The 15,169-nt window shown below is 41.9% G+C and overlaps 1 protein-coding gene and 1 long non-coding RNA gene across 3 annotated transcripts in view; one reads left to right on the plus strand and one right to left on the minus strand.

Annotated features, from left to right (window-relative positions):
* The window catches only part of SLC38A1 (solute carrier family 38 member 1), a 41,156-nt gene extending 38,698 nt beyond the window's left edge, over window positions 1-2,458 (minus strand). The window contains exon 1 of the mRNA XM_030459627.1: window positions 2,145-2,458. The gene's annotated coding sequence lies outside the window, so the exon portion shown is untranslated. The remainder of the gene's footprint in view (window positions 1-2,144) is intronic.
* A 20-nt stretch (window positions 2,459-2,478) lies between these two features.
* Window positions 2,479-11,937, plus strand: LOC115599141. 2 transcript variants are annotated; one of them, XR_003988160.1, is made up of 5 exons: window positions 2,479-2,515; window positions 2,651-2,793; window positions 8,603-8,844; window positions 10,597-10,901; window positions 11,805-11,937. It is a non-coding gene; the product is annotated as an uncharacterized LOC115599141 (long non-coding RNA). The 2 variants fall into 2 exon arrangements; XR_003988161.1 differs by lacking the exon at window positions 10,597-10,901.
* Window positions 11,938-15,169: the final 3,232 nt, after the last annotated feature.

A 15,169-nucleotide genomic window follows, 5' to 3' on the forward strand; every position in this document is an offset into this window, starting at 1 on the left:
ATGAAAACCCCGATGAAATGTAGGACAGAGACCTAAGAGAGAGCCTGCAAGCAGACCAGCTGAAAAAGCCCTGCCTCTGCTTACATCCTTTAAAACCCTTGTAAAAAGCAAGATTTGGACACAAAGGACAACTGATCCTCCATGTTCTATGCCAGCCTGCAGAAAGGCTCAAACAACTCGGAGGATAATCCTCTGTGCAGGGGTATGTGGAGCATGGTGCTGGCTGCCAACACGTCTCCCAACCTCACACAGGCTGGAGAGCCCAGTTTATCCAGCTACATCACAAGCAGTCTCCAGTGGGAGGCCAGAGGATGCTGCAGTGTGCTTCTGTGAAGTGCTCTCTCTATGGTGCCTCTTAAAAACAAACCAACAAACAAAAAACAACCAACAACCCACCCTCCCAAAAAAGCAAAGTCCACCAGGAGTCATTCAGTAGGACAGCGAAGCAAATCACATTTTAATCAGTGATTTCCACCCAGCCACAGCTGAAGGCCTCTGCTCCCCAGCAATATGGCAATTCCTAGATTTTAGACAAGTTTTTGCCAGCAGATTTCAGTTCAATTTCAGCATGGGCTCCTAACCTGAAAAGGGCAGTTATTGATACTCTGTATCCTTCAGCAACAGATGGAACTTCCTCTTAGAGGCATTTTAATCAAAGTTAGCTCTGCCCTGGCAAGTAAAGTAAAAGTGAGATGGAACAGCTCTTTCTTTCTTCCCTTTAGCTGTTTTTACTTTGGATCTAAGACAGAATGTCTTTTGTTTTCTTTTATTATTTTTTTTTTCTCCCAGAATGTATTTTATCAATTAACAAGGACCCTTTGCTAACACTTTACTTTTAAAACAATGGCTGGCCCATGTTATTTTGCCTTTCAAGCAGGTGTAAAACCCAAACAAAGCTAAAGGTGAAAAGAAGCACCAGAAAGCACAGGCTACTATCTTTTGGAGCAGAGGTTAGTAGAAATGGCTCAAAACGGTCCGTAGGACACTGAATAGCCTAAAGCCATGTGGAGGGTTCAGCTGGTGGCACAAGCAGGCTATAGTTTCACCTCCCATAAAACCAGCGGCCAAACACCGGCTTCTTTTCAGTCCTTCTAATGTCACATAAACAAAGCACAGGTTCACACACTTCCTCGTCTCCTCTTTCACGAGGAGATACATCTTAGCTACAGGTTGCACAAACTCTCCAAAACAGCCCAACAAACCCTCTGGCATAACAGCAAGCTGGACGCATACACGTTTTTACACATATGCCATGCAAGCTGCAAGGCATACCCAGGCATTCGGCACTCAAACCTGCCCCCCATTTCTTTCTTGTTTTTTTTTTTTTTTTTTTTTTTTCTTTTCTCTCCCCCTCGCCTCTGGCTCCATAAAAGCGAGCAGCTTAGCTGTTACTATGTATTTACGGGCAAACACACACAGAGACACACACACAGAGACACGCGTGCGCACCGTGGGCCCTGCCTGCATTTTCTGAATACCGTAAAACTTCCACTGCCCCTAAGGCAGCCCCGGCTTTCAGGGAAAGGTAGGAACGCTCCCCAGCAAGGCAGGGCTAAGCCCGCGGCTCCACATCTCTGGGGGAAGGGCTGCGGCACACGCGGCCCAGCCGCGCAGTTCCAGCCACATTTGCAAGGATAAAACCAATTTATAGATTTTTTTTTTTTTTTTAAATAAATTCGGCCGGTCAAAACTCGTAACTACTGACCGCCTTTTTTTTTTTTTTTTCTTTTTTTTCCCCACGCACACAGCAGCGGCTGGCCGCGGCAGCATCCCAGCTGCAAGCCGTCCCGCCGTCCCGCACCCGCGGAGAGGTGGATGCCGCATGGCCGGCTCCGGCCCCCCGCACAGCGATCCCATCCCATCCCACCCCATCACATCCCATCGCATCCCATCCCACCCCATCCCATCCCCGAGCCTCTGCGCGCATTTTTTCGGGTTAGAAATCCTCCGCGCCAGGAAACGAAGAGACAGGGTTTGGGGTTGGGTTTTTTTTGGGTGGGGGTAAGGGCGGGCTGCGCACACGGCGCAGACAAAGCGCGGTCCGCGGCGAGCTCCGGCCTGAGCTGCGCGGCTGCGGCGCGGAGACAAAGGCTGCGCGGGGAGCCGCGTCCCCGTCCCCCCCGATTGCATCAGCTGCTCTCTACCTTCCCGAGGTAAACCCACGAGGATCGCCCCAGGTATAATCCACTCTCTCTCGTGGGACCCGTCCAGAACACCACGATGAATAATTACGGTTATAATAAAATAAAATTTTAATAAAATAAAACAAAATAAGAAAAAGGGGCGAGGACGAGGGGAGATAAAATTGGCGAAAGGCAGACGGCGAGGAAGATGCCGCTCCTCCTCCCGCCGCGGGTGTGTGCATGTGGAGGTGGGCGGGCGGGCAGGCGGGAGCGCGCTGGGCGCGCCACCGCCCCCGGGACCGGGGCCGGGGCTTGGGCTGGGCTGCCGGGTGCTGCGGAACACGGAGACACGCGGAGCCCCCCGGGGACCGCCCGCTCACACGTGTCCCCGGGTAGGAACCCGCCGGCACCCCCTTCCCCCCCCTTGTACTTTCAGAACCCTTCTTTTTAAAAGAAAACCCACTAAACAGCAATTTATTGCAACAAAATTTTTTTTTCCCTCTTTTAACTCCACGGCTCGCCCACAGGAGTACCCCCCCTGGCACGCTGACCGGATTTTTGTGGCGTTTTCCCTGAAATGGCCTCGGAAGATCTGGCATCATCATGTTACCCAATTTCCTGTTTCGTCATGCAAAATGTATATGCTGAAAATGCTACCATTCTGTGAGAGGTCAGAGTATTTCAAACTGGGGCAAGACACGATTTCAGATGCAGAGGGAGTTTTGAGGGACACATGATCTGCCATAGCTTATTATTTCCATATTAATCTCTATAAAGCATTGTGTGAGCTTTTGGGCTTGGAAAAAAACAAGTAATCTACCCAAACTTTTTAAGAGCAAGCTTGAATCAAGATGACATTGCAGCTGACAATTTGACACCACAGCCCTTGGTTTCATCCTATGAAATGCATGACTTGCACGAGGTATATCACAAGGCAAAGAGTGAAAGGATGCTGGAGCATGCTGGAGGTTTTGGGTTTGGCTGTCAGTCTGCAGAGGGGAGATGGCCACGGGGAAACTCTCATGTTCCCTTTTCTGGCAGCTTCTTGAGGTGTTTGCTCTGGAAGATCCCCTCCTGGGTCTTGAATGTCAGGCCAAAAAAGCAGATGATAAAAAGGAAGAAGAACTGTGGTTTTCAAATCACCACCTTTGCACATACAGGTTGGATTCCCATTTCAGTGCTTCTATTGCACTGGTTTTCACCAGAGCAGTTCTTTGAAGGTGAAGTGCTGTGCAAAGAGTAACCTCATTAACACACATTGAACCCTGCCAGGACCAGAGACACACCATTCCAGTAATGAGAGTGAAGCCAGAAGAAGAGCTAGCTGCCCAAAGTCCTTAAGCTAAGAGCTGCTCTTTCAACACTTCCTTGTGAACAAACCTCTCTGGGGCCCACAGTAACACCCTGTACAGCCCCACAGAAATTTCAGATCAACAAAGAATGTGGGGTCCCAGCATCTTGTGCACCCCCATAGAAATTCCATGACAAAGGTTTTGGGGTGGGATTCAAAGCCAGGGGGCTTGACTCCTTGTCCAGCCCTACATGCAAGGCACCCTACCCTTAGGAGAAGTGGAGAAGAAAGTAATTGCAATTCAGTCTTAATCAATTAGGCCTATTTGTCATAAAATGACACTCAGACACCTCCTCAGATTACTAAATTAAAATGTGTATTATGTGGTGGCTGTGGTCAGGTGGTATTTTTATAGAGAATAGGAAGAAACTCTTTCAGTTTCTTTCTTTGAGAAAAAAGTGTGTCAGGCTGACTGTTGTTTGAATGGTTGTTGATTTGATGCATTCCGTTACCACCGTTCATTTTATACCTGTAAAGGCAGCTGTTTTCTAACTTACAGCTAATTTGTTTCTTACATTCTCATGCACAGTCTTAGAACAAAGGTAATTATTTTTCATATAACTTGGAAAAGAAATCTCTTTAGCTTATTTTTAACACAGCTCCACAGAAAATTCTAGCACTTTTCAGAAATGCAAACATTTTACTTTACACTTCTGGTGTAAATTCAAATTTCTACACTCTCCTTAATACCTTTTTGGTTTTTTAGCATTGTTGGTTCTTTTTGCCTTGATATTCTGTGAAACCTTGATGCTTCTGACCAGCATCTTCTAGCTCTAGGTTTTATAATTTCTTACAAGTTTTTTTTTCAGAAGGTTTTCATGCCATTTGCTCCTCGTTGACCTTATTCCCCCCTGCTGGGCTGTTATCTTTATCCTTGTCACATATAATCTGTTCCTAAATCTGGCTTCAGATACACTGAAGATTCATGAATTTGCTCTTATATTTCAAGCCCATCGTTTTTCTTCCTCTTGTCTGTCTAGAACTGGCAGTTCTCTTCTTGGATGCCTTTCAATGAACTTTCATCTCGTCAAAATGGATCCTCTTCTCTTTCCTCTGAAATAGCCCTGAGCCTCTGACTGTGATAACACCATTCCCATCCTGCTTTTGTTCAGACCTGCAACTTTCAAATATTCTTTAGATTATATTTCATCTGCCTGAAATGCATCAACAGCCACGTTTGTTTTCAGAACTACACTCTGAAGTGCAATGTTCTTCCAGAGTCTGGACAAATTCCCTTCTCAGATGTCCTTCAAAAATTTATGCTTATTGACTGACTTAAAGTGTCTAGTGGAAGCTGCAGGTATTAAAACAAAAACCATACCTATATAATGCAAATGAACTTAAGACACACCAAACGCTTCATTTTTTGGACCAAATTATTACATATATGAACATTTGGCAAGCTTCTTCATTCACAGTTTATGAATGCTGTTTGATTTGGGGAGCATTTTATTGAAAGTGGGACTTGGTTGGCTTCTTTGCTATCTTTTGCTCCCAAATTGCAGTGAAGCCTACAAGAGATTCCAAGCACAATTTTTGCACCTGGCACAAAGCTGATGACAGAGGGTCATTAAATTTGGATGATTACCCATTCAAATATTTTACCCCTGGGCTATATATGGCTACGGCCCAAGGGAAAGCAGCTTCTGGAGTCATTGGTATCTGTTCCTGGGGTGAGGGGATTCATAGCTGATGTGACAAGCCTGACAGGAACTGGAGGTGCTTACAGAATTCTCTTCACTTCTATTTTAGTTCATCCATCATTTAGTTCATCCTGGCATGTTTGAACTTACATGTTAGTTCTTGTGTGAATGAGAGGAGAATAAAAGAGAACAGACTATTGGAAAGCCAGCTGAAGGAGAAAAATCCTGTGTTTTGCAGAGAACTGCTTGCTGCCAGTAAGTGACTTTGAACATCTTTGAAGTCTTTGACTGGCCTTCAAGAATGGCCACAAGGAAGCTCAGGATGTAGACAGTGGCTGATTTTGCACCTCAGTGCTACATCCACATCTTGTGCTAGTTGAATTTTTTGTTTTGTTTTGTTTTTGCTGTTTGTTTTTTGTTGTTGTTTTTTTTTTGTTTTGTTTTTTAAAGAAGACATTGGGTCCATTTGATGCAGAAAGCTAAGGTTTGATAAGGCAGCATCAAAGCTACAGGGCTGCCCACAGAAGTGGTTCTCTTTCCAGAAGTAGACTGTGAGATACTCTTCCCACCAAGGCTTCACAGAAACTGTGGGCTCAGTACATTTTACAGATGTGCTGCAAGGAGGAACAAAGTGTTGGTAACTACTTGGGCTGAGGGTGATTCTAGCCCAAACATACCACAAGTCCCCCTGAGGTGTGTGAACTCTTCCTGGGTGGTACAGTGAGGCATTGCCCAGTGCAATTTTCTTCTTGAAGTCAGGTGAACTATTCAACAAATATGGTTTCTCTAGTCTGTGATACCAAGGATTGCTATCAGACAAAAAGAAGGGTTTGCTGGAAACCTACTGCCATGTTAAAAGTGTGCTGGTGCTAGCAGGGTCCTGACACTGACTCTGACATCAGTTAAGAAGGGTATTTTACCTAGCAGCTGACAAAGGAAGAACATCACTGACTACAATGTGTAATGTGCAAGCTGTACATGACTGGTCTTGCACGATCCTCTGAAAAGAACTGCCCACACTTGTCACAGATTTGTGAACACTGATAGCATCAACTCCATTTAAACATGTGCTCAGCCGCCTCCAACTCTGCATGTTCAGACAATTGGTTTTCAGGGACTGTGAAATCTTGCATGCATGTCTGTGATTCTGTGATGATCAGATGGTATCATAGGTTAGTTTCCTGGCCAAGGTGAGGGATACAATTACAATGACTAATCCTGGTTTAGCAGGAGGATTTCTCCTCTGCTCTTCCTCTTGAGAGTCAAGATTTCATGCAACAAACCAGGGAGCTGTCTGCTTTTTAAACTTACCTTCTGATCATCTGCTCTTTTTTCCTTGTCCAGAGAATACAAAGGTTTTGCTTGAATATCAAGGTTTCAAACTTATTGCATGAGGCTAAGGAATCAGCAGTGAATAAACCAAAAATATTTGTAAGTAAGATAAATGCTAAGAGTTTCATTTAAACCAACTTTAAAAGTATGTGCAACAAAATGTTCTTTTATCTAGTTATTTTTAAGGCATTGTTTCTTAATGTAAATTTACAATGCTGTAGATTAATTAACATGCTCTCAGTAGAAGGTAAAACTGTAATCTCTCTGAAGTGAGTACTTTTGCCATTTTACAATACAAAGAGGAGATCCTCTCTCCCTCAGACATGAATATTTTTTGCCATTCCATTTGTATAGACTAATTTTAAAAGCTTGCTCAGTGTTTTGAGGGATTAGTACATTATGCTGGGTTGCCAGAAATGGTCCTGGCAACTGGAAACTCCTAGTGTCATTATAAGGCATGGTTGTGGAAGATGGGATGCATCTGGAAGCATGAAAAAACAGATAATTGTTGTGAATTAAATAATACTAAAGATAATTTCTTTAATCTGGGACTGGCCTGCTAGTGCACAGACCAGTAATTGAATTTTTCCTCTGTTTAAATAGATAGATTAAAAGATACACATAGGACAAAAAAAAGAAAGTTTAATTCAGATGTTATGTCTCTAAATCCATATCATCAGATAGAAGCATTCCAAGTTACTGATCACCTCTTCACTCCTGAAATGAGTGAAATTGGAAAAAATGGGTGAATTCTTATTTTTGATAATTCCTATCTAATAAGATGACATAAGATTTTCAGGATGGTGGTAAAAAGATGAATTCTTTAAATCACCACAATAAGCAGCCAAACATTCTAGATTAGCTTCACATGCAAGAATCGCATAGTAAAAGAGTAGACAGCTAGATTAAAATTAAGTCCTCTGGAAACATCTATCTAATACTTTTTTAAAACGAATAAACCAAAACAAAGTTATTGTCATGCTCAAGGGCATGTCTGGAACTATGGCTGAATTACAGAAGAAACAGTAAGTTATTTAAAAGCTGAGAGTGTTAACAGATATGTAAGACTGGGCAGGTGACTCACACGGTGCTCAGTACCCATCCCATTGCTCCTATGGTGTTTATGTTATCTTTTGCAGTTCTTTAAAATGCAAGCAAATTCCATTTTCATTAAGTCTAAATTAAATCAGTGAAGAGCAAAACTTAATCCATAATTTACAAGGCTTTGGGTATCATGTATTCCATGAAAGTCCTTCCCTAGAGACAATGACAGTGCTGTAGGCCAAAGCAATGCTCTGTGTGCCTGCATTCCGTGGCTGTTAAAAGAGCATCCTTTTAATCATGTGTTTATAGTGGAGTCAAGTTCTGTAGAAAAAACATTAAACTGATAAAATTAAGCTAACTGGAACTTCATGTTATAAATATAGCCAAGCTTCCTGATCTGCTCAAGACAGGGAAGTCTCCAGCACTGCTTCCCCCGAGCCTGCCTTGCAGCGTGCAGCTGCTCAGTGCCAGTCACACCTCCCTGACATGCTATAGAGCTCAAGCTGCAGGTAGGGAAAAAAAGGCAAACAGCAGACAAAAATACCAAAGTATGCAGACCTACTTACAGTCCTGCTTAAAAACATTCTGAGGTACCTGCACGGTAACCTATTTCTCTGGTTTTGGGCTTCGTATAGCAGCTGTCATTAGAGTAATGAAGTGATTAGATCTGCTCTGTTGCCTAATTACAGGACTAGAAATTGCATGCAAGCCTGCAATCTAGTTAAGTACTCCATATCTGAATACTCTGATTTCAAGGATAGTCTTTGGGAAATAACCTTTAGAGCAGATCTTTTTTTTTCTTTTCTTTTTAAAGTGCACTTGATTGAAATGAGGAGTCTATCATATTGTAGAATTATCGACTAAGTACTCAGACAGTGGGTTTCATCTCTTAAATTCCTCTGATTTTGCTACAAGGGGCAAGTATTATTAGTCCCATTGCAGTTTGAAAACTTGGAGAAAAAATTAGAAAATACATTATTTACATTATTTAGTTAAGTTTCCTGTCAAATGGTAGAACCAGATTAGCTAATTCAAGACTAACTATAATTTTCTTTAATGTCTATGAGGAGATCCTACAAGCAAAAGACCTTTTGTTGCATTTCTTTCAGATGGAAGAGCCTTTCGTCCCAATCCTGATGCTGTAGAGTTTGGGTAAAATATGAAACAGTCACAGCCTCCTGCTGGATGTAATACCTCCAAGTTTTCTTTCCTGGAGCAGCTCTCTTTGTAGAGTAACCAGGAAGTTCTGTGTGGTCATGTTAATGAAAGGAGCACAGTACTACAAGAGAAAAGACATCTTAAAAGACTTCATGTGCCTGCCTTAATTTTATCAAAATAGGCCTCTACAGAGGTAAGTCTGCCTTCATACCAGCTCCTATTATCTTTGGAGGTAGAAAGCTGAACCTGCTCCCTACCAGCACCTGTATACTTGTCTTCCAGCAGCTGTATATTTGCCCTCCTGAAATGTGTTGTAGAGGTGGCCTTACATCTTTCTCCTGTATGAACTGACATCCCTATAATGTCCTAACTGGAAAGCTTGGTGTGACCACAACATTTGAGTGAACACTGCCTGCCTTGTCCTACAGCCTCTTCTGGTAAATGGGGATTAGTGGAAGATGCTGTTCCCTTTACAACACATAAACCTCATTGTCTACACTCTTAGAGCAAACAATGACTATCACTGGAACATACATAACTCAAACATGGGTAGAAGCCCTTCACACACAAAAAGGGATTCAGTAGTTTTGATTCCCACTGCTTTATCTCTTCTACGAGTCCTTCCTGTTTTACCATCTGTTTTACATTGCGTAGTCAGAAGATGGGCAGAACAGGTAATGTTTAACAGAAATGAGTCACAAGAAAAGTACAATAATATTTCTAAGACCCATGTAAAAGTCTAAAGGTTGGTTTAAAAGAAATTATCCTGAGGTAAGGGGTAGTAGAAAAAATTTTTACAAGATCAGAGTGCAACTCATGTTTTATTAGTAGGCCTGCTGTATAAAACTCGTAAGTGAACAGAAGGCAGAAGACGTATAACAATATTATACTATGATATGTACTGCTATTTTATACCAATAATTACATATATACATATATACTGTATGTTATATGTATATATCTACTATATCTCTTTTAGTAAAAATTAAGAAAAAAACAATAAAAAACCCTGGAAATAGGTTTAGAATGTGTATTTGATGTTCTTAGTCCAAAATAGTCATCAGAAAAATCTGTCTTCCTAAAGCCTTGCCTTGGCAGCAAGTCATAGCCTTATCCTGCAAATTTTGTGTACTTAGCTACTGGATTTGCTTTGGAAAAATTGTTATAGGCTGACATATACAAATTTGCCTGTCCTAATATGTTTTTACTATTACCATCATGACCTAATGCAGTTGTAAAAGGAAGGAGTAAGTGCATTTTGTAAATGTGTTCTGAAATATTAATGTTCATTGCAAATGCTACCTAGTTCAGATTTTCTAAGAGATTGTCTTCCTAAAATGCTGTTTTCAGAAGTGCTGGTTTTGCAGACTCCATAACCCTGATTCACTCTCCAGGTGCCAGGGGGCTGTGGGTAGTTGTGTCTTCAACAGTCTCAGGCACTGTTAGGGCTGAATGGAAGATCACTGCAGTCAACAAAGACAGACAAGTACATAAAATATAGACTGAGCTAAAACACTTTCCCAAATTTGGCCTATAATGGGCAGACCAAGTCATAATTAGAAGTTACAAGGGTCCAGGGGAAAGGAGCAGCCTGAGGAGGGGCACGTCTCCATCATCGACTGTGGTTGCACAGATGTCTCTTTTGCTTTGAGACAGGCTGAGGCACGTGTTCAGATTAAGAAAAAAAAAACCCCTCAAGCCTCGAGCTCAAATCAGTTCCCAGAGGCAGAAGCAGAAGCAGGCAGGTGCAGGTGGCACACAGGATGCTTTGCTGACCCAAAACCTGAACTAGCATTTTTAACCCAAGTGAGCTGCCTACAGGAACGTTTCTGGGACCCCACTTCCCACTGCTGCACAAGGGATTTTTTTTCTCCCACCCCTTCTTGTTCCCTTCCCTGACTGAGAGCTTGAGAGTCCCCACTGAGCTGTTGTTTCTCCTTACCAGAGCAGGTCCCTTTCTGGGACCCAGGCAGCCCCAGTGGGGACACACCAACGCTGGAGGTGGCAGCGGCAGGACCAGGGTGATGGGGACAAAAGCAGAGTCACAGTGTTGCCACACTTGGGGAGAGCTGTCTGCAAATACAAGGGAAGGAGCAAGTGATGCAAAGCTTCTGAAATACTGGCAAAATATGACACTTCATATGACAGCCTGGAAGGAGGACCGGGACTTGCCCTGTGACAGGAAGCACAGCCCTGCAAGAGTTACAGGGCTCTCTGGATTATAAAAACACATTTATTCCCGCATCCCAGGTAAATAAAAGAGTTCTGCATTTTTTCTTGGGTGCAAAAACACCCTGGGGTTTTTTTGCACTAAAGTTTATGGTTTAGTGCAAAGGTGAGAAGTGTGAAAAAGTCAGGTGTCAAGTGACAGATCTGCTGGCAGTTAGAGATAGAAAGTAGCCAAGGTCAGCCACAGACTCTCCTCTTCTCTTCTTGGCTGAGACAGTACAAACCCAGCCTCACAACTCCTCCTACAAACCATCTAATACTTGGAGCATGCCCAGCATAGGAAATTTCAAGATTTTTAATTGTGGTTTTAAAAAACCCAAATCAGGACCTTAAATGAAAGAGCAATCAGACTTCAGGTCATGCCCACAGTCTGCAGTGAGAAACACAGCAGCCTCTGCGATGAGAAACTTCAGAAGCTGAAAATATGGAATATCAGAACTCATTTCACTTGCATAATTCTGTTTGAAAACGTTCTGTGTTTAACCAGGGGAATGACTGATAGCAAACTGCTGGGAATCTCAACCCACTCACAGTAAATATTCAGCAAGCAAAGAGGCAGTGTCCATAAATGATCAAGAAGCTCTCGAAGCTTACAGCACTATTCCATTATTACAGTCTGAGCATTTTTTAAGCAGAGCAAATATTTGCTTTAAATTTCATGGCTGGCTGTTGCTGGCAGTGTACGTGGCCTTTCTGGGCACAAGCATTCACTTGCTCTGTGTTTGCCTTTTGGTTTTCATACAGGAGGAGGGCTGGGTGGCAGTGTGTAGTATTACATACATAAAGCTATTTGCTTTTCTCTGACGTACAGCTAGTTTGAAATGGTTACTGATGCTTTTCATTTAATTTCTCATGTGGATTAAACAAACATGTGCCACTCACAACAAACACTGCTGCTCATGACTCGTTGTGTTTCCTAACCAGGTAATCAATTGCCTGAAAATGCTGTGACAACAGAGTTGATGAGCTGTGTAATACGGGAAGGATAATAACCCAACCAAAGGCTGCCTTCTTCAGGCCTTGTGCACAAAGCAACGATGCACTGAGACTTCTAAAAATGGAGGCATTTTTCCTTATCATGTTAATCTCATGTTTGGAAAATTTCCTGATTAAAATTGTAATTTCCCCCTGCCTTTTTCCTTACCTTTTCCCTTTTTGTTAAGACTGGGCTGTGTTGTAGGTAACATTGTATCATGTTACACCATAAAAAAGGTGGAGTGCCTGTGTTATTAGTTAAGAACAGGAAAAAATTTCTCTTTCCACTAGCTTTGGGGCATAACACTTTGGTAATTAAAATACCCCACTGGTAGCTCACCTGCCTTGCCCATTTTGCTGAGGCCACAGAGCTGATCCAGACCTCACCCAGGTACACGTGATGCAGGAATGCAGGGACAGTGAGTACACACTGTGCCCTTCCTCATCTTGGTCATGATAAACAAAACTGAGGTGGTCCATACAGGGGTGTTGGAGTTATGGATTTTTATTTGCATGCCCTCTTAGAGTTTTGGAGTCCATGATGCACATTTGGAGAGTGAAATAGAACTTTTAAAAAGAAGTTTTCTATCTACTTTTGAACAGTTCTCAGAAAATAGGAGGCTAGTTACAAAAATGAGCACCTCCTCATGCATTTATCCAGTGTAAAAATACCATGTCATACAGAATTAACTCATATTTTACTTGGAAGTCTATCATTTCCCCTAAAAAATCATTTCTTACTGTGAAAGTGTTTATTTTCTCCTCTGCCAGTGACACGAGGCTATTAATGTCATTACATTAATGCTTGAACTGTTCATATCATTGTCATGCTGCTGCAGTAAAACTTGCCCTCTGGTTTCCAGTCATTTGGATTATTCTCTGTTAGCACATCATGCGGGTTGACAACCACCCAGGACACGGTTCTTGTGGATGGGATGAGCTAACAGAGGCTGGCAAGCCATGGTTACTTCTGAACATAGATGGCCTTCTTCAGGTGAGGTGTAGAAGCAAACTTCAAAGCTCAGTAGAATTCAAGGGAAGCTGCTCTGAGATGTGTGTAATTTAGGCCATCTGACAGAAAAGGGAGTTCAGCCAAAGTGAAGAGGTTTGGTAAATTTGTCCCCTGAAATGTGTGTGGGGCTAATGCATTACCTGCCTGATGTGAGGGTGGGAAGAGAGCAGACTGTGATGTGCTATGAATCATAGTTAATAGCAAACTTAAGTTTACTGCTTCTATTTCAGGCCTGCACAACAACTTGTGTTCTTACAAGCTTTTTTTTTTTTTTTTTTTTTTTTTTTTTCAGATTAGGCCAGTTAATCTGGGAAAAGATATAATCTCTACCTACAAACCCTGTCCTGCTTATGCTTTTATGCCTTATTGTCTACAATAATGCTACATTCTTTGATACAAATATAGACTGAATACAACTTTGATATATATGATTGCATCTTCTCATTTTCCGTTTTACTGCATGTGAAGGAGATAAATATATTCTTGTGACAAAGGTCACAGAAGGAACTAACAAAATTAAATCATGATTTTTACAGAACACTTCAGGTTTTGTAATGCACTTTTCTGAGAATACATATTCCTTTGCTGATGTTTTTCTGTAGTTCTGTTTAAGATTAATGGAAAGATTTCAGTGTTAGTTCTCTGACATCCAAATGGAAATTTCCTTAGTTTATTTCCATTTTCCATATCAGTTTTGGTCTGCATTTGGTTTGAGACTTATAATTTTGTCTTTTTTCCTTTTTACTGTTCCAGGAAATAGGTGTACACCTTTCAGACATTTGGGAAGTACTTTGTCTTTAATAGGAATGGCATATAATGCTCTTACTGTTCTATTGTGATGTTGTTTTCAGATATACTTTCCTTGCAGAGCTCTTTTTTTCAGACCCCAGAGTTAAAGAAATGAGCAACTGAAGTTCCAATAATCCCAAGCTAAATCTAAATCACATTTGTAATTCTAAATATAAACCTAACAGCAAGATATAATCAAGGTTTACATATGTCAGCTTCATTTGCAAAATCTAATTCTGACAGGAAATGGAAAACAAGAAAATCATCCTCAAAAGGATTCTAATGACTCCAAAATTTTAATATTTTTTATCTTTTTTTTATTTGATCCTCTTTAAGGATTAATACAGTGCATCAGGATGGTGCCTCCTATACAGGAAACTTAATGGGGGGAAAATAATGTTAAAAGACCTCAGATCACAGCAGAATAAAAAAATGTTTGTAACAGGAGGAGAAAAAAAAGTGAGTTTAAAGGAAATAGTTGCCTTTTCATAACTTGATTGCTTGGTAGCATCAGGCAGGGACTGTCCTGATTTTCTCTGAGGTACCATCTTGGCTTCTGATCAGTGGGAAGGAAACACAGCAATATTATTAGGTGTGCTTCTGTATGCCCTCTCCCCACAGACACCAGTGGCTTGGCCAGCCAGCATGGGGCTCTGGGAAGCCCTAGCTCATGCAGCTGAAAAAACCTGAAATAACTTGAGATCCATTCTCTGAGAAGTTCCTGAAAATGTTTACCAGGTAAGGGCATCTATGAGAAACACCTTGACAGATCCAGCTGGAGGAAGGTCTGGGAGTATTTGTCAGAGCCCATAAAATTGAAAAGATGACTTGTTCAAAGACCAAATACCTGCTACATGTGTCCCAGAAGCACAGCTTGGTTTTCTGCTGCTATCCTGCCTGGCCACACCAGCTCCCTTCCTTCCTTTCCATGCCTAATGCTGTGAAACAAATACAGGCATTTTGGCCTTGACATGGAAAATATAATGAGAGCAGTTTTGGTAATGATCCAGGCACTACTTCTAGTAGGATTGGGTATCAGCAGCAGGCTTAGGAGTTGGGGTAACTCCTCTCACACCGTGTGGCTCTTCCCCAGCTCCTTTCTAAGCACATGCCCAAGTTATTTGCTTGTTTCAGTGCAATGTTTGAGCTCCACTTTATTTTTTGGTTTCCAAAACAATTCTGTAGAGGAGGACTTGAGTACAAAAATAACTTATTTTAGGCTTGAGACCAAAACTGTTTTAGAATAAGTGTTAAAGTTATTGGGACCGTTCAAGATGCTTAAAGCAGACACTTAAATTGAAACCCCAGAGCCTCAAGCACAGTGCAGTGAATGCAAACTTTGCCTTTAAGTTCTCGTCCTTTCTCAAGTGCTGCTGGCCTCCTCCAGCACCACCATTGTGCTCGGAGTAAAAATGCTTATATTTCAGCAAAAAACCCCAACTCTGTGACTCTAATAATGATGATGTTAGACTTGAAGGTGTTTTTAACAAGCCCTGGCTGCTCTTCTGCATAG

Source organism: Calypte anna, chromosome 1, assembly GCF_003957555.1.
Source record: "Calypte anna isolate BGI_N300 chromosome 1, bCalAnn1_v1.p, whole genome shotgun sequence".
Classification (NCBI taxonomy): Eukaryota; Metazoa; Chordata; class Aves; order Apodiformes; family Trochilidae; genus Calypte; species Calypte anna.